The 25,248-nt window shown below is 35.4% G+C and overlaps 1 long non-coding RNA gene across 2 annotated transcripts; it reads right to left on the bottom strand.

Moving 5' to 3' along the window:
- Positions 1–14,461: 14,461 nt before the first annotated feature.
- Positions 14,462–24,713, bottom strand: LOC143643436 (uncharacterized). Of its 2 annotated transcripts, none has more exons than XR_013156281.1 (4): positions 24,644–24,713; positions 23,766–23,952; positions 21,833–21,968; positions 14,462–14,616 (listed from the first exon to the last, which is right to left on the bottom strand). It is a non-coding gene; the product is annotated as an uncharacterized LOC143643436 (long non-coding RNA). The 2 variants fall into 2 exon arrangements; XR_013156280.1 differs by lacking the exon at positions 14,462–14,616 and adding an exon at positions 17,056–17,175.
- Between the last annotated feature and the right edge of the window lie 535 nt (positions 24,714–25,248).

Consider the following 25,248-nt stretch of genomic DNA (forward strand, 5'->3'; position numbering starts at 1 on the left):
AATGTTTGAATTGTGAATTATTTTTTTAAAAGATAATCAAGAGTGTTAGAGTAAAGCAAGAGAGATAAGAATGGAAAACAACCTCAGAGAAACTATGGCATGTTAATTTCTATAAACAATATAATTTGCTTAGATTTTTTATTCGTTTAAATTTCTTAGTCCCTGTAAAAATTAGACCTCTCTGAGATTCCTTCTTCTCACATATGGCTTAGAAGTATGACAATGAATAATTCATTCTTGTTCTAGAATGTGAATGGGATGGAGCTTTTAGTTTTTTTTATGCATCAAAGTAGTAAACTATTTTCAGACAACACTGAGTGTGTTGTATTTTAGCATGCATATTTCAAAATGACCCACGAATCTATTATGTTTTCTGATGCATTGTTTTTTACTTAATAATGAATTCAGTTTTATCATGGAGTTACTTTCAATATAAGTATTTTTTGAGAAATTATTGCATAATCTTAATATCAGTTGATATTTTCTGTTAAGTCTGTATGGTACATTCAGGTTAAAATCATAATTGCAAAGCCACAGGATTTTAATGTAAAATTAGGTCAATGTAGCTTATTTCCTAATTAATAATTCAGATGCTTTGTGGACTCTCTTTAGGGACTTATGTAACTTAACTAAGAAGTGATATGACAAGGATGATTTTGTGACTTAAGTATGTAACAGATTAGAAGGGATGCTCAGGAATTGTTGGTTTTTTCATCTCTCTGGTGTTTCATTGAAATAATGGAAGACAGCTTGGGGGAATGATTAGAAATAGGATTACATATATAGTTGTGTTCAGTTATAATTCAGGGATTGCAAATTTATAAGAATGTCTATACATTGTTTTTCTTTTAAACAAACATTTTAGCAATGAGTTTTTTAATCATTACCTTTGAGAATAAAAGAGAAAATATTATTTTAGAAATCAAAATAGAAGACTGTATATACCTTTTCACCTGCTTATTAACATTTTGTAAGAAAGTTGGTTTGTTCCCATATCATTTCTCTTTTAAGTATCCTTTTAGTGAGTGTAGCGATGCTATCTGGTATCATCACAGGCATGGACACAATAATTGTTAATAGTCATTATAGACATATTGTGTATCAGTTGAGAAGAGGCTGAAAACAAAAGGATTATGAGCTTTTGCGATAGCCCATGCAAACCGAGTAAGATTAGGATGAATTAAAGGAGAAAGGAAAGAAATAAAATTTTTAGACAGAAAGAAAATACAGGGAATTGCCAAATGAGAGACCAAGTCGCCTTGTACAAAAAGGAGTATTTTTTTATCTGAATATGCTTAATATTATATCTGAATATGACTCAATATTAATGTCATTTAAAAATAAAGAATGCAAGACATGTTGAAGCATCATTCTTAGCAAATACATGAGTCAAAAGTTTCTACCTCAACTAGACACTACCTGATTGGCAGTCTTATTAGAATGAAGCATAATTTAGGACTTGACAGAAAAATGTAATAAAGGTCTTCTTGAAATTTAGTTTAGGAATAACTTACATCATTAACTGGTCATGTTAGTGAAATTGAATAGCTCTTGACTTTTGACATTGACGAGATCCTAAGACACAGCCTTGGGTTTTCATCCCTTTACCTCCCACTTCTCAGAAAGACAACTTCAGTATTTCTATATATCTTTTAAGGACATATTAAGGAACATACATATCTAAATGTTAAATCAGGAGAAAAATAATGGCTTATTTGTGGTACTTCACTGGAAATATGAGAAACAGATTGGGATATATATTACTCAAATAATTCTTGTCAGTGAACGAAAGAGAATATTTAACTTTTATAGGTAAAAACCTATTTCCTAAAAGCCAACGGTTAGAACATGATGAATTCAAAAATTGTTGGTTGGTCCTAGGTCTGTAATCATTTCCTTTTGCCTGAAGTAATTGTTAAAATTTCCTAGCCACCCAAATCGTACCAAAATTTGTTTTCTTGATAAGGTTGCTTATCAATAAAAATTCCAAGAAGATATATGAATTCACTAAAATATTCAGCAATATTTCAGATTTATATTTGCCATTAAAAACTATGGCTGAAGACATCTGTACTGATACCTAATGTAAATGAGTAAAAGTTATTCATAAATGACATTTGGTAGCTATATAATCTCTCATGGCTAAAAGATCTAACATGGTAGAGACTTGTTTACTCCTGAATCCTGAGCAAACAGAAAAATACTTGGAATATTAAAGACTTTAATAAATATTTGTTAAATTAATAAATTAATGGATTTTTCTGAGAATCAGGCTGGGTAAATAGAGTGTGTGATTATCATTATTGTTATTATCACCATCATGATCTTTTATTTTATATGTCCAAAGCACTATCCTTGGTTTTGGTAAAGAAACAGCATTGTATGTGTTTAAGAGCATGGACTTTAGATCAAGAATTTCTGGTTGAAAATTTGGGCTCATGCACTCAATGAGTATGTGTCCTTCCACCTCTCTCTAACAGGTTTTCAGCATCTCAAGGTCCTGAATAAGTTAATATTTATAATGTGCTTACAGACATGTTTATCACATGATATGGATTGTGTAGTTATTAGCAGTTGTTGTTGCCATTGTTAAAAAATCAGACATGTCCTTTATAGTCAAGGCATTCCTATTCTAGAAGGAGGGCCTTATAAACACATCTAACTCTAATATCAAGTGTGACAAATTTCAGAAACTTGGAATCAAAAGAAAATATGGGTGTAATAACAGTAAGGGAGGACTTAATGCACGTCCTTATTCATTGTTTCATGAATGAGGTAATTCAGTTAGACTCTGAATAATAGGCACATTTCAGCATTAGAAAATAGCAAGTTCTGGAGAAGATGAATCATGGGGTACAATTAGACCTGAGATATTTGATGAAAGGACGAAACAATGTTAATCCCTACATGGTTTTAAATATTGATTTACTAAATTATCCTGTTAAAATCATGGTTATCATATTTCTTGCTAATATTTATTCTTTAACCTGGCATTCAGGACGATTCAAAGTCGAAGTCCAACCCAGATCTTCAACCTTATCTTCCAATATTTTCCACCCACCAGTCTCCATTTTCTTCTATGATCCCAGCCATCTCATTTCTTTGTGGCCTAAGCATCACTGTGGTGTTGTACATTTTCCCATTATCTTATACCAAGACCTACACTGAGATAAAGTCTAGCCTTCTATAGGATTTCTTCTCCAAATATGACTGCCTTTATATAGCTTTCCCTAGCACCTGTATTATTTCAAGTTTGGTAGACAGAGACCAAATGCAGACACATGTACATACACATACACACACAGATGTAATTTAAAATGTATTTAATCAAGGATAGAGAATATTATTAGACATGATCCTGGCTACCCAGAATTGGCACAGATGCAGCTTATCTCAGTGTAAATTTCCTTGGACCCCCAAATCTTGAAGGGCCGAGGGCCAGCATGCAGCTGCCAGTGACAGTCTCCTCATAAGGTAGAATCTCATTGACCTGAAAAACGAAATTTTTTGCTGGGGGCCTGATCTTTACATAATTGATACTTTCATTACTATCCATGAGACTTAAACAAAGACTCTTAATTGTTTTCATTTAAAGGAAACATTTATGCCATGTTTTGAGCTAATTTCCATAACATGAGAGGGTTTTCTCAACAAGGCATAGTTCTTACATTGATATTTCCAGCACTGAAGAAAACCCTTTTCAAATGTTTCCATACTGTGTTAGAACTTTAATTTTCTATCTTTTTTGTTCTTAGCCAACAGATAAATTGAATAGTGATTTGTGTCTCCATAGAGACAAATACATAATGCTGTGGAAGCATGTAAATGGGACATCTAATCCGTTTCATAGGGAGGAAAGTCTATGCCTTGGACAAGTGACACCTCAACAGAGACCAGAAGTATTAGTATGAGTTAACCAGGAGAAGGGATTGGCATCTAGTCAGATGGAACACCATGTGAAAAGACCTTAAATAAGAGAGCATAATACATTTAGGGAGCTATAAGTAATTGAACAATTCAGTCTCTGTCGCAAGACTTACTCTTCAATATTAGAGGTTCATTTCTGAACTTGAGTCCAACTCATAGTAGATGCTGATTCAGCAAATGTTTTTAAAATTAAGTACTCACTGTGTAAATCAGGTTCATATCTTAAGGTTTGGTCACTCTGGTCCAGTTGCGAGTTAAAAGAAAGCACGAGGAGCCTCTGGTAGAGTGGTCATCTTTTTTTAATTTTTATTATTTTTTTAATACCAAAAGACACCAAACAAATGCAAACATTGTTAACTTTTGATCATTCCGTTCTACATATATAATCAGTAATTCACAGTATCATCACATAGTTGCATATTCATCATCATGATAATTTCTTGGAATATTTGCATCTATTCAGAAAAAGAAAACAGAAAAAAATGCATACATACCCTACCCTTACCCTCCCTTTCATTGATCTAGAGTGGTCATCTTTAATTATTCCCTCCGATCTGCTCTGATGCTTACAGAGCAGTAGTCCTTACATGCTAAATTACACAAAAGTGACACTTAACCAACAAGTGACTTCACTCATGGGATATATGATTAGATACATGCATATTACATCATTGGTTACATAGGCTGTGCTGTTTCATGTTCCCCTGGAACTTATGAAGGCTATTTTAGCAGGCTGTTTACAATGAGTAATGTTTCAGGGCCCCACAGTATAACTGTGCTGGATGATACATCTAAAAGGGTGAATGTCCTGATCCACTTAAAATACTGGACATATGTGTGCATGTATATGTGATAGATACATACATGTATACATATATGCATATGTACATACATACGATTGAGCCTCTTCTACGTCTCTAGGTCCTTAAGGATAATTTGGCTATGTGACCACATTGTTTTCTGTGCTTTCACAATTTGCACTTGTTTCTGCAAACTTCCATTTGAGGAATGACACCTTTATTGTTAACAAGTGAATGATTGTCTTATTGACTTATGGCGCATTGATTTATGTGTAATGCTCTTTTAGGCTCTCAATAAATGCTTGTTGACTGAGTGACTTTCACAAACATTTAAGATAAGAATGATGTATATAGTAAAGTCATTTTGCCAACAGGAAACTAACTGTGTGCCAAGATTTGTATACAATGTAAATCATAAGGACACGGATATCTTTCTGACTGCCTGGAGGAAGCACACAGATGTGGTTTCCCAAACAACAGATTCACTTTTCTGCAGTTTATGGCTAAGAAATAAAGCTTCAGGCAGGACTGAATGGAGCTATTCTTGAAAATGAAGAAAGAATAAATCCACACTAAGTTTTCTATATTGTTACAGCATCACAGAGTGTGGCATGAAGCAGTGTCTACTTGTCATAGACAGGGTGGATAAGAACGTGCACTTTGGAATCGGTCTGGCTGGAGTTGAGACCCAGACTTGATAGCAGCCGGCTGTGTGACCGTGGGCATTTCTTCTAATTTATATAAGAACTGGTTCAGTGGAAGGCTGAATTCTACATCCTAATATCTCACATGTGAATATGTTACCTAATCTGCTTAAAGGGAATTTGCAATTATAATTAAGGTAGGGGTCTTGAATTGGAGACATTATACTGGATTATCCAGGTCAACCCAATGTAATATTTACAGTCCACATAAGAGGGAAAAGTAGGAGGGTCAGAGTTAAAAGACTGAGATGGGATAAAGGACACAGAGTTTGGAGTAATGTAGGGTCATGAGGCCAAGGAATAATACTGGAAAAGGCAAGGAAACATATATAGTTTAGTCATCTAAAAGATAACCAAAATAAATTAGCACCATCATAGTATTATGGTGAGGATTAAATAGGATAGCATATGTAAAAAAAAGAAAAACAAAAACATGCAGCAATAAAGACTGACAGTGTGAGAAGAATATGGAGTACAAGCATTTCTCCAGTGCTTGGATCCTTTCTTTATCTACATAAGTAGACTTTTTTTCTTTTTACATAAATAAACTTTTTAGTAGACACATTCACAAAGCATTTGATGTGACTTTACTTGTTCTGTATTACATATACTGTGATTTAATTCACCATGGGAGGGATATTGGGATTACCAGAATGACATATATTCAGATTTTAAGAGAAAAAAAAATGTGGCATTTATTGAAAGCTTAGTGTAAGTCAACACAATATGCTATTCAATTTCTCATACTTTATTTCAGTAACAGCCTTAAAAGCAGTGATGTTTTTCCCATTGTTAAATTGGAACCTCACACAGATGTTAGGGATTCAACTGAAGACATAAACTGTATAAAATAGAAAAATTTAATTGAAAGGAAACCAACTCACGATAATGGAAAACTACAAAGTAGCATTATCTTAAGGCTTGGTTTGACCCAGGTACTCAAAGAGTGGCATCAGGAGTAGATTTTCCCTTCATCCCATCTCTTTGCCTTTTTCTCCTTTATACCAACATACTTTGAAGGCAGGCGCTTACCACATGTGTAAACCTACTCTTTGAGGTTCAAATCCTAGCAAGCCGACAATGCTAGTAGAAAGAAAACATCTTTTTTCTAAACTTCTGGTCAAAGTCTTGGTCTGATGCTCACTGATGTGGCCTGGGTCACAGGCCAATCTGATAGGGAGGGAGTTGAATTATCTGGTTGTGAATCAAGGAAGCCTAGGGAAATTGGAATTTGTGAACAAGCTTGTGATAGGCTCTTTTATTTTTTCATTTAAAAGATATTTTTGGTTGTGTAGAGGATGCATCTGAAGGTAATCTGTCAAAACCATGGGGAATGTTTTGCAATAGTATGTAATAGAGGGTGAGGGCTGAGTTATCGACTTATAAAATGGAAATCAGTCATCAGAAACCCTGGAGAAAAACTGGACTTCTCCCTATTTTATTATTGAAGCAGGAGAAATACTTGTCTACCTTGATATGTCATTTGTCTCCTGCCTAGCAGATAAGTCTCCTTTCCTTTACTTATTATAAAGGAAGCCAATGTCTACCTGCTCAACTTTTCCCTGGGCAGTAGGTTTTCATGTAAAAAATGATTTAAGACTTATTAGATTAAATTTGGTTCCTCAAGCTCTAACTTGCTGTGAATATTCCCTTTCTCGGGGTAAAATCTAATTCCCCTCAAAGAGTCAGTATCACCACCGAACTGAGAATCTTCTTTCCTTAGAATCCTTGGGACCATCAGGAGATTTATTTTTTTCTAATTTCCCACATTGTTCTTAAGATTTGGCAGAGTCCAAGGCCTAAACATTTATAATATGCATCTATCCTTTCAACAAATACTTACTTAAACCTGCTATATGCCAGGGACTGTGCCAGGTTCTGCAGATATTGTGATGAACGAGGTCGTTCAAGAGTTAAAAGATTCTGCACTGCATTAGAGGCAAGAACACGATACAGTGGGAGCCAGTGGAAGCACAGCAACCAAGCTTGCAGAGGGGAGGGTGTGGAGTTGGTCAAGAAAGGTGTGCTGGGCTGGTTGACCTTTAAGCCAAGTTCCAAGAAATATCAGGTAATCAAAGGGAGATAATAGGAAAACGATTTACAAACAGAGGCATAAAATCAGCAATTTTTGCAAAGATTAGAAGTTTCAAGATAGACAGGAAACTAAAATAAGTTTTATATGCCTGGAGCATAGAATGGCATTTGGGGGGTGAGCACTAAAGTTGAGACTAGTGAGCAGTAAGACTAAAGAGATACATAGGGACCAAGAAGGAAAGCTATGACAGGCCATGAGAAGAAGTGTGAACTTTCTCTGGAGACGTGCAGAAACTCATAAGGTTTTAATAAAGGAAGTAACATAGTTGGATTTCTGATTTTGGAAGTAGCTCTCTGGCTGTAGAGACTGAATTGAAGAAGAATGAGGTTGAGGCAGGAAGACCAAATAAAAGGCTGTTTACCCTAATTAAGTACGAATCTGAATAGAGTTGTTATGGTATTAATATTAATAAATATTAACATTTGCTTTTAAAATTTTTAAACAAGAATTGAAAATAGGATATTTGACAGTACACAGCTTACATACTTTTTTAGTTTCAATTGAATTAGTATGTATAAAGGCATTATTTGTGTACCAAATATTTTCATGCCGACTACGAACCAGAATATGTGTTAGAGACTAGAGATACTTCAGATTTTTAAAGTTCCTGCTCTTGGGTCATTAGAATTTAGCCATGGAAAAAAATCAGAATATCTAATTTTACTACCACTTCATAAGTTTTGTAGAGGACTCTCTGCTGGAATGATTAACTTATTCAGTTTAGAAAGGATTGGGAAGGCTCCACAGAAATAGCTGCTGAGCGGGGTCTTATTTTGCCTGACAAATATAGAACAAGAAAGGTATTGATCAAAGGGAAGAGTGTCAAGAAAGACATGAAGTCATCAACATTCCTTTTATATAATAAGGAGCTGCAAATAAGCAAATATAATAAAGAAGGAGGAAGGGGTTAGTGCATGTAAGCCAGAAATGAGAAGATTCCAAAATGCTTTATGGAGTTTTGAGTTTTTCACTTCAACAACAGGAAGACATACATGTTTTAGCAAGTGGTGACATGATCAAATCTATGCAGTTGGAAGAGAATAGGGTTGGGAGTGGAGAAAATGTATAATTTAAGAAAGTGTGTCTAACAGGAACTGAAGTCAGGGAGTCTAAGTCAGTAGTTTCTAAACCTTTGGAGTTGGAAACCCTTTTTTTTTTTTTGCATGGGCAGGTACTGGGGATTGAACCCAAGTCGCCGGCATGGCAGGCGAGAACTCTGCCTGCTGAACCCCCCTGGCCCACCCTGGAAACCCATTTTTCTTTTTTTCTTTTTTTGGGGGGTACATGGTCCAGAACTCAAACCTGGGTCTCCTGCATGAAAGGCAGGCATTCTAACCACAGACCTTCTTGTGTACCCTGGAAACCCATTTTAATTGTGTTTTTTTCTTTTTGTTATTCCCACTTGGTGGCTGTATTTTTCTTTATTGAAACTAAGAAAGTTTCACATGCACATGCATCTCCAGAGACCTGTTACATCAACTCTAAGGCTCCTCTGTGCTCCACAGTCTGTGCCTTAGCACTGAGAGTCACACTCAAAGACAGAGACCTGAATTAGGACCGTAACAAAGATGCAGATTGAATACAATTTGGAAAGTAGAACTGGGACTTAGTGTTCCATTAGAGACAGAAGTGTGGGGAGATCAGAGTAATAGTCTAGGTAACAAAAATGTCATAGCCTGGCTTAGGGTGGTAATATAGGGGCAGTGAGAAAGAGTTGGTTTGGAAATATATTATGAAGGTAGAGCTGAGAGATTTCTTTGAGTGATCAACAATTCCAAGGGCTTGGGCCAAACAACTTGGTTACTGGTGGGGCAGTATGTTACATTGGGTATCATTGTAGCAGGGAAGGAGCCTGTCTGGATAGGAGTCCAGAGTTGACTATCACAATTACTGCGTATTTGCTTTTTCTTTCCTGTTTATTGCTAGTTTATTGTCTTGTCTGTCTTCCCACTATCAGGCAAGCTCCAAAAGAATAAGGACATATTATTGTTCTACTTCTATTGATCAATAAGCATGAATTAAAGTATTTATTAAAAAATATTTTTGAATGACTAAATTTATCAAAGCACCTCTGCTTTCATCTGTTCTCTATACTGGGTAGTGTTAGGGTCTAGAAACAAACTTCTTTTAAGTTCTAGCTTGAGTACTCAGTAGCTACTTTAGGCAATTATTTCATTTCTCTGAGCTTCATTTCTTCATCTGGGAAAAAAAAACTACTTGGTAACATTCCCACTACATAGCACATTGCTGGTAAAATAAATTAGTGCTTAGAAAGCAGCTACTTTCTTTCTGAGTAGTGGTTAAGTGTTCAGGAAATACTGCCAATTAAAATTACCATTTGATTTTTTAGTAATGACTGATAGAAGAAACTTAATTTGGGAGGTTGACTGAAAGCAGAGAAATTGTTGGCTTTGGAATCTTTTCTGTGATACAATTTTTAAATCAGTTTATGTGAGATAAAAAAATGTTCTAATTGTTGCAGCTTCTGTTAATATTAGTTTTTCTTTTTTTTTTGTCTGTTTTACTTCAATTTGACAAGTGAAAGACATTTTCCTACATGCTGGGCATGCTTTAGTGCATGTGAATAGTCTGTGAATAATAGCTACTAGATTTTAGGGATGTGGATATCAGGGTCACTTTGGAATTCTAAGGTGTTCCTAAATTACATCTTTATGAATACCTCCAGCCTTTTGAATACTGGGCTTGTTAAGAGGACACAAATGTAGGACCTTCCATAGCAACCACTGGCTGTTCATTTTAGGTAAATAAATTGACTTCTAGACTCTGGTTGTGAACTAAAAATTACGGGGTTAGAAAACAACCAAGAATGGGAAGGACTTTTAAATGAAAAATGAATGAGCATTTATAATTTGTCCCTTCAAAGTAGAATTTGGATTTAATTTCATAGGTAACCTAGTAAACATGACAGTGGTGTATCAATATATAAAATTTTAAAATTTCATTTTATACTTTTCCTATTCCAGTTTGAAATAATGCATTTAGTAGCTTTTGGGATGTGGGAGGAGTGTCATGTTTAATTGGCGCGGTTGCCATAAATGGGTCTTACAGAAATTTAAAAATTTTCTGTTCTAAAAGAGATCTGGTATTTAACCTTTGAAACCATTGTTAATTCAACTTCCAATAACTATCAAAATTCTTTTACTTTAAAATTAGAATTGTCAATGTCTTGAACTTTGAAAAGTGTTTCTTAGACATAGGTCCTACTTTAAAATTTTTCTTTAAAACATGGTATTTGATGTTAACTTTTATACTGTTCTGAGAACTGTTAAAATATCTGGAAAGTATTTTTGAGAGATCGATGGAAAGCTAAGCATTCTAAATTTAACGTGAACATACTTCCTTTTTTAAACATTTTTTGTTGTAAAATAGAACATATATACAAAAAAAAAGAAAAAAGCAATAATTTTCAAATTGTACTTCAACAAGCAGTTACAGAACAGATTTCAGAGTTTGTTATGAATTACCATTTCACTATTTCGGATATTTCCTTCTAGCTGCTCCAAAACACCGGAGGCTAAGAGAATATCAATATAGTGATTCACCAGTCAATACTGGTTTGTTTAATCCTATTTTCTCTGTCGTAACTCCTTCTTCTCCTTTGCCCTTTCTCCCAGTCTATAGGGATCTTTAGGCAATGTCCGTTCTGACTTTTTCAGGTTGAGAAGGGGGAACACACTTCTCTTTGATTCTGAAAGTAAAGTCAAATCAGGTTTTCAAAAAAGAAAAAAAAGGGATTTGAATGGAATCCACAGGTAAAATATATTTGAAAATCATTACACTACATATGTGGAAGTGCATTTTCTTTGTTAAATAATAGTTACACAGCATTTTATTATCCTTTTTAGATATGCTTTCAAGCAGATTTTTATTTATATAAATAAAAGTAAAAATAAAAAGTTGTTCCAGCAGCAACAACTTGCTAAATCATGTTTCTGAATATTGTGAATGTGTGTGTATGTGTGTTTGTGTATATAAATGGTAGGTGAACAGTGGAGAGAGAGAAGATATAAACCCACAGATGGAAGCAGTATTGATGGGCTTTTAAAGATATTGTATGTTGAGTTAATGTCAGTTTTTGATACTGCTTCCTGCAGCATTTTTGTCTTTTGTTTTGCTCATAATATACTGTTTCGAATACTTTTAGTCTTGTGAAAAACATACTACCTAATCCCAGTGTTTCTAAATGGAATATTCATCTACAACTATCCATCCCAGGCTGTGGACTCCACATTGTACAGCTCCCTGAGTACCCGGAGAGGCTTTAGAGGCATGTTTGCGCCTCTGAGAAGTCATAGGACACGCCTGCTATTTTTTTATAAAATGAAACTCCTGATATAAATATTTGATGTGCTTTCATCTTCTTTACAGTTCTCCCTTCTCTGCATATGCATTGGTAAAGAAATCTCTCAAGTAGAAAGGTGAGTCGCCTTACAAAGCCAGTGGCTGCATGGACGATTCTTCATCTTTACCCTGCAGGCCATTTATTATGGGATGGGGGACAACACCAACTCACTCCAGGCTCTATGCTATTAATGCAAAGGGCTTTGAAATTGCTCTTTTGTGTGTGTGGCCAGCAACCATCCTTATGATCAATATGAAATCTTGTGGTTCTGAACAACTTTCATTCTCCATGCAAATATTTAAATAATTCTGGTAATCTGGGATGAGCTCCCAGAATGTTGGAATTTAGAAACATTGATATTGCACAATCTTGATTGTCTGAAAAATAACTATGACATATTTAATATCTGCTATGTAATAACTCTATCATGTAATTATTATAATCCCAGTGACTAACAGGAGCTCTGTATGCTAAGTAAGTTGCCCAAAGTAAAAAAGCCAGTTCTAGGTGTTGAACACAAACCCAGAAGCATTTTTATGCAATGCATTTCTTTTCTACTACTACCACTACATCTAACCTCCTCTTGAATTACTTTAGATGCGGCGTGTGATAGACTGTCAGTCACAGACTCTGTATAGTTTCTGAAAATGGTCGCTGGACTCTCGGGTGGAAAGCTTAATTAAAATGCCAGTGCAGCTGTGGGGAAAAGATTAGACTTGTCTCTTCCAGATTCAAGCTCCCTCTTTGTCTTTTGTATGCTGTGTATTGCACATTGGGTGCTTAATAAATATTAATTATAATAATGCTTCACAGTGTTTATTAAGATTAATGTATCTCTAGAAAGTGCTTGAAATCCTTTAAGAGACCGTATCAATTCAATATGAGATTTGAAACTGAGAATTTAAACTGAGAAAAAGAAGACACAATAAAAAACTCCCCAACAATTTTGATTATGAGAGAGCCAATCAACGTAGCCAACATTTCCTGAGTGCTTCTAACTGATCCAATTAACAGTTCTAACTGCTAGTTGATCCAAGTAGTTTATAGACAAAATGCTTAGTTTTCAGTGTGTTTCTTCTTTTTCTCAGTTTAAATTACATTATAGTTAAGCAGAACCTCATATCGAATTGATACAGTCTCTTCTTAAAGGACTTGAAGCACTTTGTAGAGCCACATTAATCTTATTAAACACTGTGAAGCCATATTATAATTAATATGTATTAAACACCCAGTGTGCAATGCACAGTATACAAAAGATAGCGTCTAAACATTGTCTGTAAACTAACATTTAATATTTGTAACAGCTTTATGAGGTAGGGAGTATTATAATCCCTATTTTACAGATAAGGAAACAGAGGCACTGAGTTATTAAATAAATGACAAAGCTAGCCTATGGTTCTAGGCATTCTGATTAAAGCATGTAACATCCTGACAAGTGTGCTCTGCTTTCTCTTAATATAAAATTGAATTGGCAAAAAGCATTCGTTCATTCATTCTTGTATTCTTCCTTGCAAACACCATTCATTGAGCATTTTGTGTGCCCAAAGCAGTGTGCAAGGGGCCTGGTGGAATATACACCTGAATAAGCACTTTATCACTAAAGGAGCCTACTATAATGACATACACATAAATGAGTGTTGTGAGGAAGAGTGAAGTAATTGTCATGAAATCAAAAGCAAAGCGACATGAGAACATGAAAGAAAATGAGGGTTCATTCTTTTTGAGGAAGATTGGAAAACAATAAGGAAGGAGGCTTCAGTGCCCTGGTCAGAGGAAGACAGAACAGCCACCGAGACTGAGGGAACATCAAGAATAAGGTACAGAGAAATGAAAATGCATAACATGTTTGGAAAATACTGAGTAAACTGGTAGAGACATATGTCCTCCTGGACTCACTGTGTTTGGCCTATTCTTCTGGTTTCTAAAACAAGGCTGCTCATTAAAATCACTGGAAAGCTTCTTTAAAATAGATACGTCCTAGTTCCCCATTCCAGAGATCTTATTTGAACTGGTAAAGGGTCGGGTTTGGGCGTGTACAATTTTGTTCTGTTCTCTGGATTTAAAACCATAGCTAATTACTGAGTGACACATCAGTATGCTATGCTCTCTCTCTCTCCTTCCGTGTGTCTTTGATGTTGCCCAGATTTTTCTCAGTTCCTGCTGTCATAATAAGCCTCGAGACCCGCCATGAATAATCCTGAGAAATGGAAAGCAGGGAGAAGAACGTAAGGCCAGACATTAATGCATTTGTGACAAATGTTTGTGGTTCTTATTTTTCAGCATTTTTGAAGATACGTCCTGGATCTTACCCTTCATATCTTTACATTGCATTTCCAAATAATCAAATTTTGTCTTTCTTTAAAAAGTGTTATTTGCTTCACAATGCAGAACACAATGAAGAATGAGAATCTCAAAAGAAAAAAAATCCAAATCATACATAATGTAGTACTTTTCTCTACATATATTTAGAAAGTATGTGCATTATTTTAAACAGATATGGGGCTACCTTGGCCAGGTCTCTGACTTGACCATTCAAACCTAAGAGTGTTGCCTCTCCCTTAACACCAAACTTTGGTTGGGGAAATTCCTTCATTCCTTCTTTAGTGATCCTCTCCAGGGTCTTCTCCTTACACTGGTTTTCAGCTTCCTCCATCCCTCCAGCTATGCAAGGGCAGAATCTCTTCTTCCTTGGAAAATCCTCTTTGCAGACTTGATATCTATTAAAACCTTCATGGATTTTAAAGGTTAACACACACACAAACACACACACAGCTGTTTCTGTGTCTGTGTATCCAAGTGTATACAAGTCACTGGTTTATTGCAACACCCTGTTCTTTTTTTAATGTTTTTTTTTCTTGTATCATCTAACATATATCCAAAGCAAAGAAAGAAAAAAGCAATAGCTTTCAAAGCACTCTTCAACAAGTAGTTACAAGACAAATTCCAGGTTTTGTCATTGGCTACCATCCCATCGTCTCGGATTCTTCCTTCTAGCTGCTCCAAAATACTGGAGGCTAGAAAGAATGTGAATATAGTAATTCAGCAACCATACTTAGTTTTTAAATACCATTTTTTCTGTTATACCTCCTCTTTTTCCTTTAATCTTTCTCCCAATCTATAGTGATCTTTGGACAATGCCTGTTCTGACTTTCTCATGTTGAGAAGGGGCATCCACACTGAAGGATGGGGGGATGTAATTAATGGTCCTAGAGAGGCTGGTCCCTCTGAGTTTCAGGATTTATCTGCCCTAGGACCCCTCTGGGAATTATATGTTCCAGGAGAACAAGCCTGGTACCTGAAACCTTTATAGAGTCTCAATTTGAGCCCTAGGTGTTCTTAAAAAGTCAACAGGAACGATGTTGATTGGGGTTTAGCAAACCTTGGCCATTAGCACTATGTTAGTTTGCTAGCTGCTGGACTGCAACATACCAGAGAGGGATCAGCCTTTAATAAAAGAGGATTTATTTAGTTAAAAATTAATAGTTCTTCAGAGGAAACTCTGCTAACATTCATCTGAGATTCTCTGTTAAATGGGAAGGCATATGGTGACGTCTGCTGGCCTTCCTTCCTGGTTTCTGGGTTCCAACGGCTTTCTCCGGGGGCAATTTCCTTCTGCATCTCCAAACCTCTAGGCTGAGCTACAAATGCTAAGATGAGGTATGCTGAGCTGCTCCAGCTGTGCTACATTAAGCTCCCTTCTGACTTCTCTCTTTTAAGCCTACAGCTAATTAAACATCGCTCATTGCAGAAGGCACTCCCCTTACCTGACTACAGATGTAATCAGTCATAGATGAGTTTCACATTCTAATGACTCATTCCACAGCAACAGAATTATGGGGCATTGTCACCTGGACAAGTTGACACCTGAACCTAACTACCAAAAGCACTATCTAACTGAAGCTTGCTTGAGAGTAGCCTCCAAAATAGCTTCTTGATTCCATTTGATCTCTCTTGGCCACCATGCCTTATTTTTATTTATTTATTTATTTTGGCATGGGCAGGCACTGGGAATTGAACCCGGGTCTCCAGCATGGCAGGTGAGAATTCTGCCACTGAGCCACCATTGCACTGCCCTGATGCCTTAGTTTATTATGCTCCTTTTCCTCCCTTTTGATCAGGAAGGTATTGTGTATCCCACAGTGCCAGGGTCAGACTCATCCCCGAGAGTCACACCTCACATTGTCACTGTGACTTTCACCTCTGAATGGCTTGTACTACTTAAGGGGGAGGGCAACAATCCTCCTTGCAGAGTTGAGACTACAGACAGACCACATCTGAGCAACAAAGGGGCTTCTTGGAAGAAACAAGTAGGCCACTTTATGGGTAGTCATAGCTTTTCCTCTATAGAAATGTTTCATGAGGGTTAGTCTCAGAATCCAGGGCTTGGCGTATTTTTTTGAGAGTCCCCAGTGGTTGAGCGGGTATCCGGAGTTTCCCAGTTGGGAGAATTTAATATATATTTATATATTCACCTTCAGATCCTCAAGGGACTCTACCAATACTTTTTAATTATCGGCCCACAATAGTATGAGATGTATCCTGGTAATATATTAAATGATAGAGAATTACAAGTTTACTGCCTTATTCTTAAACTCAACTCTTCAGGTGGGATTTCTGGCTGTATTAGTGTTCTCTAGGAAAACAGAACCTAACAGATTTGTATATAATTATATATTTATATTTATATATAAAATCTCCTGTTAGGTTCTGTTTTCTAGAGATACATAGGTATAAAGGAAATTTTACATATATATTTACTTATATACATAATGTAAACATTTTGAAGCTTCTTTATAGAAATTAGCTAATGCAACTGTGTGATGGACAAGTCCAAATAAACATGGCAGGCCACAAGCTGGGAACTCCAATGAAAGCTTTTGATGAATTCCCCAGAAGGAGATGGCTGACTGAAGTAGAGATGTAAATTCTCTCTTCTGATTGCTGAAATGATCACTTCTTTTAAGGCCTTCAACTAATTAATGAGACGTCTCTCATTATTGAAGGCAATCTCCTCAGTTGATTGTAATCAGCCATAGGTGCAATCAAATTCCTGATGATACAGGTTCAAGAAATGTCCTCACAGTAATAAGGCCAGTTGTTGCTTGACCAAATAACTGGACACCATAACCTGGCCAAGATGACATATGGACTTAACCATCACATCAGTCTTGTTTTTCCACCACCGTTATTCCAGACTTAAATTTCCTAAGATGAAATTACTCTGTGATGTAGAGTTTCTCAGGTTTGCTCAGCTAAGGACAGCGTGTAGGTCCCCCAGAAAATCACCTAGGGAATTTAGAAGAGCATTATAAATCTCTAAATCACCTAGCGAATTTAGAAGAGTATTATAAATCTGTTATAACTTAAGGCATTTTCCCTTAGAGGTATATCCTTTAGAATAATAGTAAAAATAGAAATTATAGTTAGTATAATTCCCTATGTGATTGATACTATGTAAAGGCCTGATATCCATGATTACATTTTATCCTCACAACAAACCTTCAAGGTAAATATTATTTACCCCATCTATGGATGAGTGGACCGAGATTCATAAAAGTAGTGTATCTAGTTTCACAGAACTAGAAAACAGCAGTCCCTGGCTTTGAACTGACCTGTGTCTGACTCTAGTACCCATTCTATTAATTGCCATGATATGTTAAGTCATTCTTTTAGGGAATGACTGCAACCAATTTAACAAATACTGGGCTAGATATTGAGGACAAAATGATGCGCAAAACTATACAAATTTTTGTTCTCATGGAGCTTACAGTCTAAGAAAGAAGACTGGTGATAATTATCAAAGAAATATGAAATTACAACTGTAGAAAGTCTGAAAAAGATGAATGTTGGTATATGGTATAATATGGGGATTTCATGTAGACAGGTCAATTTAGGTTTTTATGATGAAGTAATTTGTAAATTTTACATATGAAAAAACAAGGTTTCTTAGGAGAGGGGCTGGAATACTGCAAGAAGAGGAAAGATTATATGAAAGGATGTGGTACTTGAAAGGGCATGACCTCTTAAAAGAGTTCAAGGAAGGCCAGGGTGTGGGTTAAAGCTGAAAGTGTAATTCTCCATGGATGGTTAGACTTTTATCTTTTCCTTAAAGAGCAATGAAAAGGCAAGGGAGAGTTCTAAATGGTGAGATGATACAACAAAATTTTGTGTAGAAGAGATACTTCTGGCTACCATGTTGAAGAGATGGGTGGAAGGATAAAAATAGCTGTGAGAATATGAGTTAGAAAACGTTTATGGTAGTCTTGTTTAGGGACATGGGAACTGGCATTAGCTTCATGACAAAATGAAGATATTGTGACAGGCTTGAAATCTATTCAAGAAATAAATGGGATGGTGATGGATTTAGTATAAAGGATGTGGGAAGGGAAATAATTAAGGATATTTTCTAGGTTCTTGATTATGTAACTAGATTGAAAGAGTAACAATTTATTGAGGCTAGAAACAGCGGGAAAATGTATTGCTTCATTATCTTATTAATGATGAACTAAGCCTATGATAAATATTTGATATGTCAGTAAGTGAAGCGAAGTACCCATTCACTTATCAGGTATATTTTAGATAATTGCAAAACACCCAGAAATATGGTTAATCATTTTGGGATTACAAAAAAGTAAGCACATGTAAGATGCTTAAAATGATTGTTGAGGCACTAGGAAATCTGTAAATCGCTATAAAGACATTTATGCATTTTCCATCGATAACATTGGATGCGCAAACCTATCTATGGGCTGATTATTGTGATAATATGGCCCATATTAGCTGCTCAATAATATATTTGTTGAATGAATTTAATGGAAATTCAAAGAGGCAAAATGTCCGTAGTGTTTGACAATTAAATAGGCATTCAGTAAATATTTTACTAAATTAATTAATAATCTAGTTTACAATAAATTGCAAAAAATAAATCAACTTTCAAATGGGAGATAAACATAAACAAATTAGATATTATTTTAATAAGATATTATTGCAGTTTTTATAAATCAGGTTTTGCCCTTCCTCTATGCTCTTTCCTTTCACACATGCATACTTGGTTTTACTATCCAAGAAAGTGCTAACTAATACTTAATGGTGAATAAAAAAACATATTTATTCACTAAGGGGTCTTAAAAGATGTACAGTGAAGATGTGAGTTTTCTCTAACTACTTGAGTAATTCGGGCCACCAGATGTCAGTACAGATTAAGCAATGGTGAAAGACTTTCTACTGTAAATTCTCCAGAGAGGCTTCTGACAAGTTAAGCAAATACAAGAGGATGTTAATTTTCAAAGAAAAATAATTGGGCAGTGATGATGATTTTTTTTTCATTATTTCTGCCTTCCATCCAATGCATCTGGAATAACGAAAGGAAAAAGAATGCCTGCATTGCATACACTATCTAATTTTGCATACATTTTGCCTTCTATCTCAGTAAAAAAGAATACATGTTACAGTCCAGCAGAGCATGGTTTTTGTTTCAGCAATTTATTTGATTGCAAGCAATATTTGTCAAGCTCCATTTTTCTCTGACTTCATAAAAGAAAATTGTCCCGGCTCACTTATATTAATGACCCTTAACACAACTACTTTGCTTGTAAGGGGTGCCGTGCAGGCTGAGTGTGTTTCCATTATAATGGCCACACATAACAGGTAGTTAATCATGAAGAAAATTCATTAGCTGAATGTCACCAGAAACCTGTGTCGTGTGGTAAATGAACAGGGGACAACCAGTTTGAGTTTTAATTTCTGCAATGAGCTCTTGCTGTAACACTCCGCTCCTCCATATAAAATTGGGCAGAGAATTAATGGCATGACAAGTGCTTGGTGGAACCTGGTGAGAAACCTTGACTATAAGATTTGTTATTTCTGTAGAAGTTTCCACAACATCCTCATTGGAAGAAATTATACTTCCACGTGTTCTAAATTTCACAATTTAAGCCGTGGACAGCTAAGGAAATGGAAGCAGACATCGTCTTTGAGCAAAGCTATAATTTAGATCTGTTTATCAGAATTATTTTGGTGAAACAACCACAGCTCAAACTTATTGAAAGAATACTGGACATCTCACCCTTTATTCAATAATTCTCCAAAAGAAATGGTTACTGGGACCCTATTATGCACCAGGTACTTTTCCCGGGGCAGCAATGATCAAGACTAAACAATTTTTATCTATTATGTTTTAGGCCCTTTAATGAGTCTTTTACCTGTATATTTCATTCATATATATATATATATATATATATATTAAATTTTCATGAAAACACACAATTTTTATTTCATCATTTCTGATTTATATGCAGATACACCTGGACTCTGAATAGTTAGAAAATCTGATTATGGTATCTGTTATAACAAGTAGTAAATCTATAATTTTACCATTTGGTTTTGGGGCCCTTCACATATTCTACTTGATCCTTGGAAGTATTGAGTCCTCATAGGGAAGAAGAAATGAGGGAGATGAGGGGAATTTCCACACAAATGATCTACAGGGCTTTTACATTGGGGTGTTGATTGCATAAGGGGCTTGCTAGGGGCATAGTTTTGAGTATTTTAAATTGCATGCACAAAGGTAGTGATACATGAAGAAAACAGCGCGCTTTGGGCATTTAACGTTACAATGGCTAAAGATGGGATTCCAGATGAGGGGGGGAGCTGGATGCTAGACCAAGAAGTTTGAGGTGAAAAGGAATAAAATATGCATGACCTATAGGCCATGGTATGGAGGTTGAACTTCATACTTTAGAAGGTGGAAAGCTAAAGAATCATAAGATTTATAACTGAGGAGGGATAGGAGATATGACAGTGTATTAGTGGCCCACTACTGCAGCCAGGTCAGTGTGCTTCGGCCTTCAGCCTTCAGCCTTCTTAGTAACACTTTGGCAGATACTGATATCAACGTAGAGGAGAGGACTCAGAACATCCTGGTTGTATATGTGAAATCTTTACTATTCTATTTCATCTATTTCATCTCTGATTTTTCCATTGTAAAACTGAGAAAATTGAAATAGATATCTAAGGCCCCTTCCAGATCTAGGAGACATACAGTTGTTTACCAGCTGGCATCTTTTAATCCCCTGCAGCGACTGTCTCTTGAATTTAAGGTGAAAGTGAATGTACTTGTTCCTTTTGACTAGCTGTACCTCGTCCAATCACAAAGGCTGGAGACATACAGTAAAATGCGAGAGTGTTCACCTGTGCCTCAAGCATAGTTCTGCCAAACATTATCATCACGGCCACTGACAGAATCACAGACATTAAAGTCTGAGCAATTTGGACCAGCCATCTTGTGCTTCTCTCAGGGCAGTATTTTTCTTTGTTCAATCCTGCCTCCAGGTTGAATGGGATTTGCTTATCAATGCTGATGCTTCGTTTTATTTCTTCTTTTAGTTCTCAGCCATCAAAGGCATTGGTATGAAAAGAGGATCTTTGTTTAAATTTTCATTAGCTATTTTAGTGAATAAAATATTCCCTCATTTCTATGATTTTGAAATCGCTCATGCCTATGAACTTTTATATTTCCAAATGGACCCTCATGTAGTACATAGCCTTAGTACCATTTTGTCCATGCTATGAGGTAACTCAACCAGAAGCTACTTCTGTGTGTAAGCACACATACATCACACATTCACACACAAATATGTATATATGTATACAAATAGGCATATTATATATATGTTACAAATTAAATGTACATATATGAAACATTAGATTTTATATACATATTACATATTAAAATGTGAATATATGTATATAAACATGTGTGTGTATATATATATATATTTAAGAAAATGTAGACTGGGTTTAAATATATATCTACAATTCTAGACGTGTGTAGTTACAGAGCAACAGAGACTAGATAGATAAAGCTTAATTCTAGATCCCACAGTAATTAAAATTAAGATGTAGCCCAAATAAGTTTATCAACTCTAGCTGATAGTTTACTTACAGATATTTTTTTCATTTCTTGAAAGAATTATCTTGAGTTGCATAGATATCACTGTCTAACTTCCAGTGAAGGATAAACTGCATTCTGAACAAAACACAGATTTCATGCAAATACCCTTGGTGATAAAGAAAAAAATCTGAGAGAAACAAACAAAAGATATAATCAACGTGAACAGAACTGTTCTTTAAGGCAGCATTTTTCCAGGTTGCCCATGAGCTATCACTTTTCCTGAAAGGCTTATCTTTGGAATTTATCACAATAACAAATAACCGTGTCTCTAGTTTTACCAGATTTTCAAATTGAAATAAAATAGAATAAAGGCTGTTGGCTTGAAAAAAAAAAAACTCCCTTCATGAGTGATAATGGTTGAATCGCTTGTTGAAAAACTTGTAACTAAGTAAGGACCATGATAAATTGAATGCCTTCCTCATTTTTAAAAATAACTGAAGACACTGAGCATTTCAACAGAAAGAAAATTGATAGAACGATCAATAATAAATATATAAACAGACATTGTAGGATACCAACATTTCTAGAAAATGAATTTTATATAAATACAGAACAGAAAAATTGAGTTCAATTAAAATAGTAATTTCCATTCTTCTATTACAGAATGTGTACATCTTATGAATAACAGGGTAAGAAGATAATTATATAGCACAAAGTTTCCATATTAAAATGAATAATTTACTACCTTTGGGGGTTATGCTTATTATAATTAATAACAGGAAGTATCTGTAATTTGGTAGAGTGTTCTTTTATACCTAGGAATTTCTTCTAAATCAACATCTCAGTGTGGAAGAACAACCTGATGTTTTAAAGGTGTAAGCTAGGGAAATTGTGGTATCTAGGTAGCTAAGTTCTACATTATAGAAAATATTGGATTTCTGGACTTACTTTATTTTATCTTTATGAGATGATTATATCCTCTAGACTATAATGCCTTGAGGCATTCTTTACAGTCAGAGCTGAGTTCACATTTGTTTTTTCCCATTTATAAGCCATGCAGTATTGCATGGACTATAAGACATAAGACAACATTCTACCTTCTTTGAGTCTCAGAATGCTAGGTGTACATACTAATAGATTTATGTGTATTGAATGACCCATTGAGTTTCTCTACCAGTTTCAGGTACTTTTAACCCTAAAATTAAAACACAGTTCAGGTGTTATGCTTTTGGACTCTGGTAGATTTAATCTAGCATATACAAGTTTAACTATTCTGACAATATCAGTTAGTGTCTTTGAGGTCTTTGAATCTATGAAGGTTATCTTATTCATTGCAGTTTCTTTACCCTCCACAAAATGCCAATAATATAATAGATACCAATGAAGATAAATGTTTATAAAATTAAACTGATATTCTTTAGTGGGTCTCTATTAGTCAGCATTGGATAGGTTCTCTATCATAAAAAATAAACTCTTAAACCTCATTAGCTTAAATATATAAAGATTTATTTCCTGCTTATGAAAAAATTTAATGCAGATTGGAAGACTCCCAATTAAGGCTCTCCTTCAAACAGTGACTTGGAGTTTCTAGTTTCTTCCAACTGTGTCACTACTATTTTTGACTATTGTAAAAGCAAGAGTGGAATGGAGAAAGCATGGGACAAGACCTAAATGTGGCTTTCAAAACCTTTGCCCACATTTCATTGATCAGAATTCAGTCATGTGATCACCAAAAAAAAAGGAAATTTAGCCTTCCAGTGATCCATGGAAGGAGAAATGACATAGTGAATGCATAGCATAATCTCTGTCACATAGAACCATAATCTATTCTGTAAAGCCCTTTCCAACCAGTTGATTGAGTTGATAATTTGATTCTCATTGCTAATGAAAGGAGGTGGACTGCTAACACACTACTTTTTTGGTTTATGAAGAAAATATTTATTTTATATATATAAATTTCTGGTTTATATTTGTAATACCATACCTGGTACAGGTTTCCAATCACAGTAAGTATTCAGTTGGCCTTTTATGAATATATGTGACTCTCACAAGGAGTGGGACATGAGTTGTGTTTTTAGGTAGCTAACAGGCTATCACATGGAGAAGATGAATGATTCCTTTGTGACATCAGATGGCAAAATAATAGGCTGTGAATAGAAGTTCACCTCATTCTACAAAAAGAACACCCAAGAAAAAAGGTTAATTTGGCCTTAGTGACTCCATTTCCTGGTGCCTAACAGTAGGCTGTCATGGAATGAGATTGACCGTGGGGCTTCTCTTCTGGCATCAAACCCCAACTCCACCAGCTACTGACAGCTACCAAAAATGTGACCTTGGCATAACTTGCCAAGTTATAAAGTTCATGGAACTTCCACTATTTCACATACTTTATGGGGCAGTATCTCTCATATACCTTATTTGCAAGTAATAGAAACCACCGCTGGTTTATTCAAATAGAAAAGGAATTTATAGAGATTCTGAGTAATTCACAGAATTAATAGAAACTTAGGAAAACAAAACTCAGAGATCAGGTACAAGAAAGCCAAGGTTAAATCGGCATTATAACTATTACCATAATTATGTCATGGGAGCCATTTTGTGCTGATGCCATTGGCCACTCATTGCCACAGCTGGTACAGGCAATAGTTGAGTCTCTTACTTTGGAAACTGATGTAGCTGTTGCCACTGAAATAATTTTTTTTTTTGTTAGACATCTTTGTGTCATTCTGGACAGACTCAAACTCCTAGGCCCGGGTGTCTGTTTGCTTGAACCTGAGCTACGTCGCAAGATCTGAGTTGCCAGAGGATGGACCAAAGTGAAGATATGGCCTTTTATATTAATACAGAAGGAAGTATGCTTACCTCTTACCAAGACTCATAGAGTGGATGACTCCCCAAGATGGAATGGCCCAAGTACTGGACAAAGTCAGCTATAAAACATAACATTTGAAACTTGTTAGGTTTTATGTAAGCTTTACTAAAAATGTGGTACTGTAGCCCCCAAATCAGTAAGTTCTTTAGATAAACGTCTGTTGTGAATATTTTAGAAAACATTTTTGCATTGAATAAATCAAAACTTTAATAATTCAAAGTTATGATTCTTTAAGGAATTAGAAAGTACATAGAATACAAATTCTTAAAAACCATATCTATTACTTTTTTGTTTTTATAACAGCTTTATACTGCAGAGGCTGTTCTGACATACAGATCTGTCTGTGCATCAGGCCCACCTGATGAGATTTTTGAAACATTAGAGGCCTGGACTGTACAACAGAACTACTATGTAAATAACACTAAAAGCAGGATTTGTGCATGTACATTTCTCAAAATCTCCATGGGTGATTTGAATATAAAGATAAGGTTGAGGACCGTTGGCCCTCAGTACATAGAATAAACTTCAGATTTCATAGCATTGTATGCTACAATCTTCATGGCTTGGACTAGTCCCTTTTTTCCTCTCCCTTCTC

Source organism: Tamandua tetradactyla, chromosome 8, assembly GCF_023851605.1.
Source record: "Tamandua tetradactyla isolate mTamTet1 chromosome 8, mTamTet1.pri, whole genome shotgun sequence".
Lineage (NCBI taxonomy): Eukaryota > Metazoa > Chordata > Mammalia > Pilosa > Myrmecophagidae > Tamandua > Tamandua tetradactyla.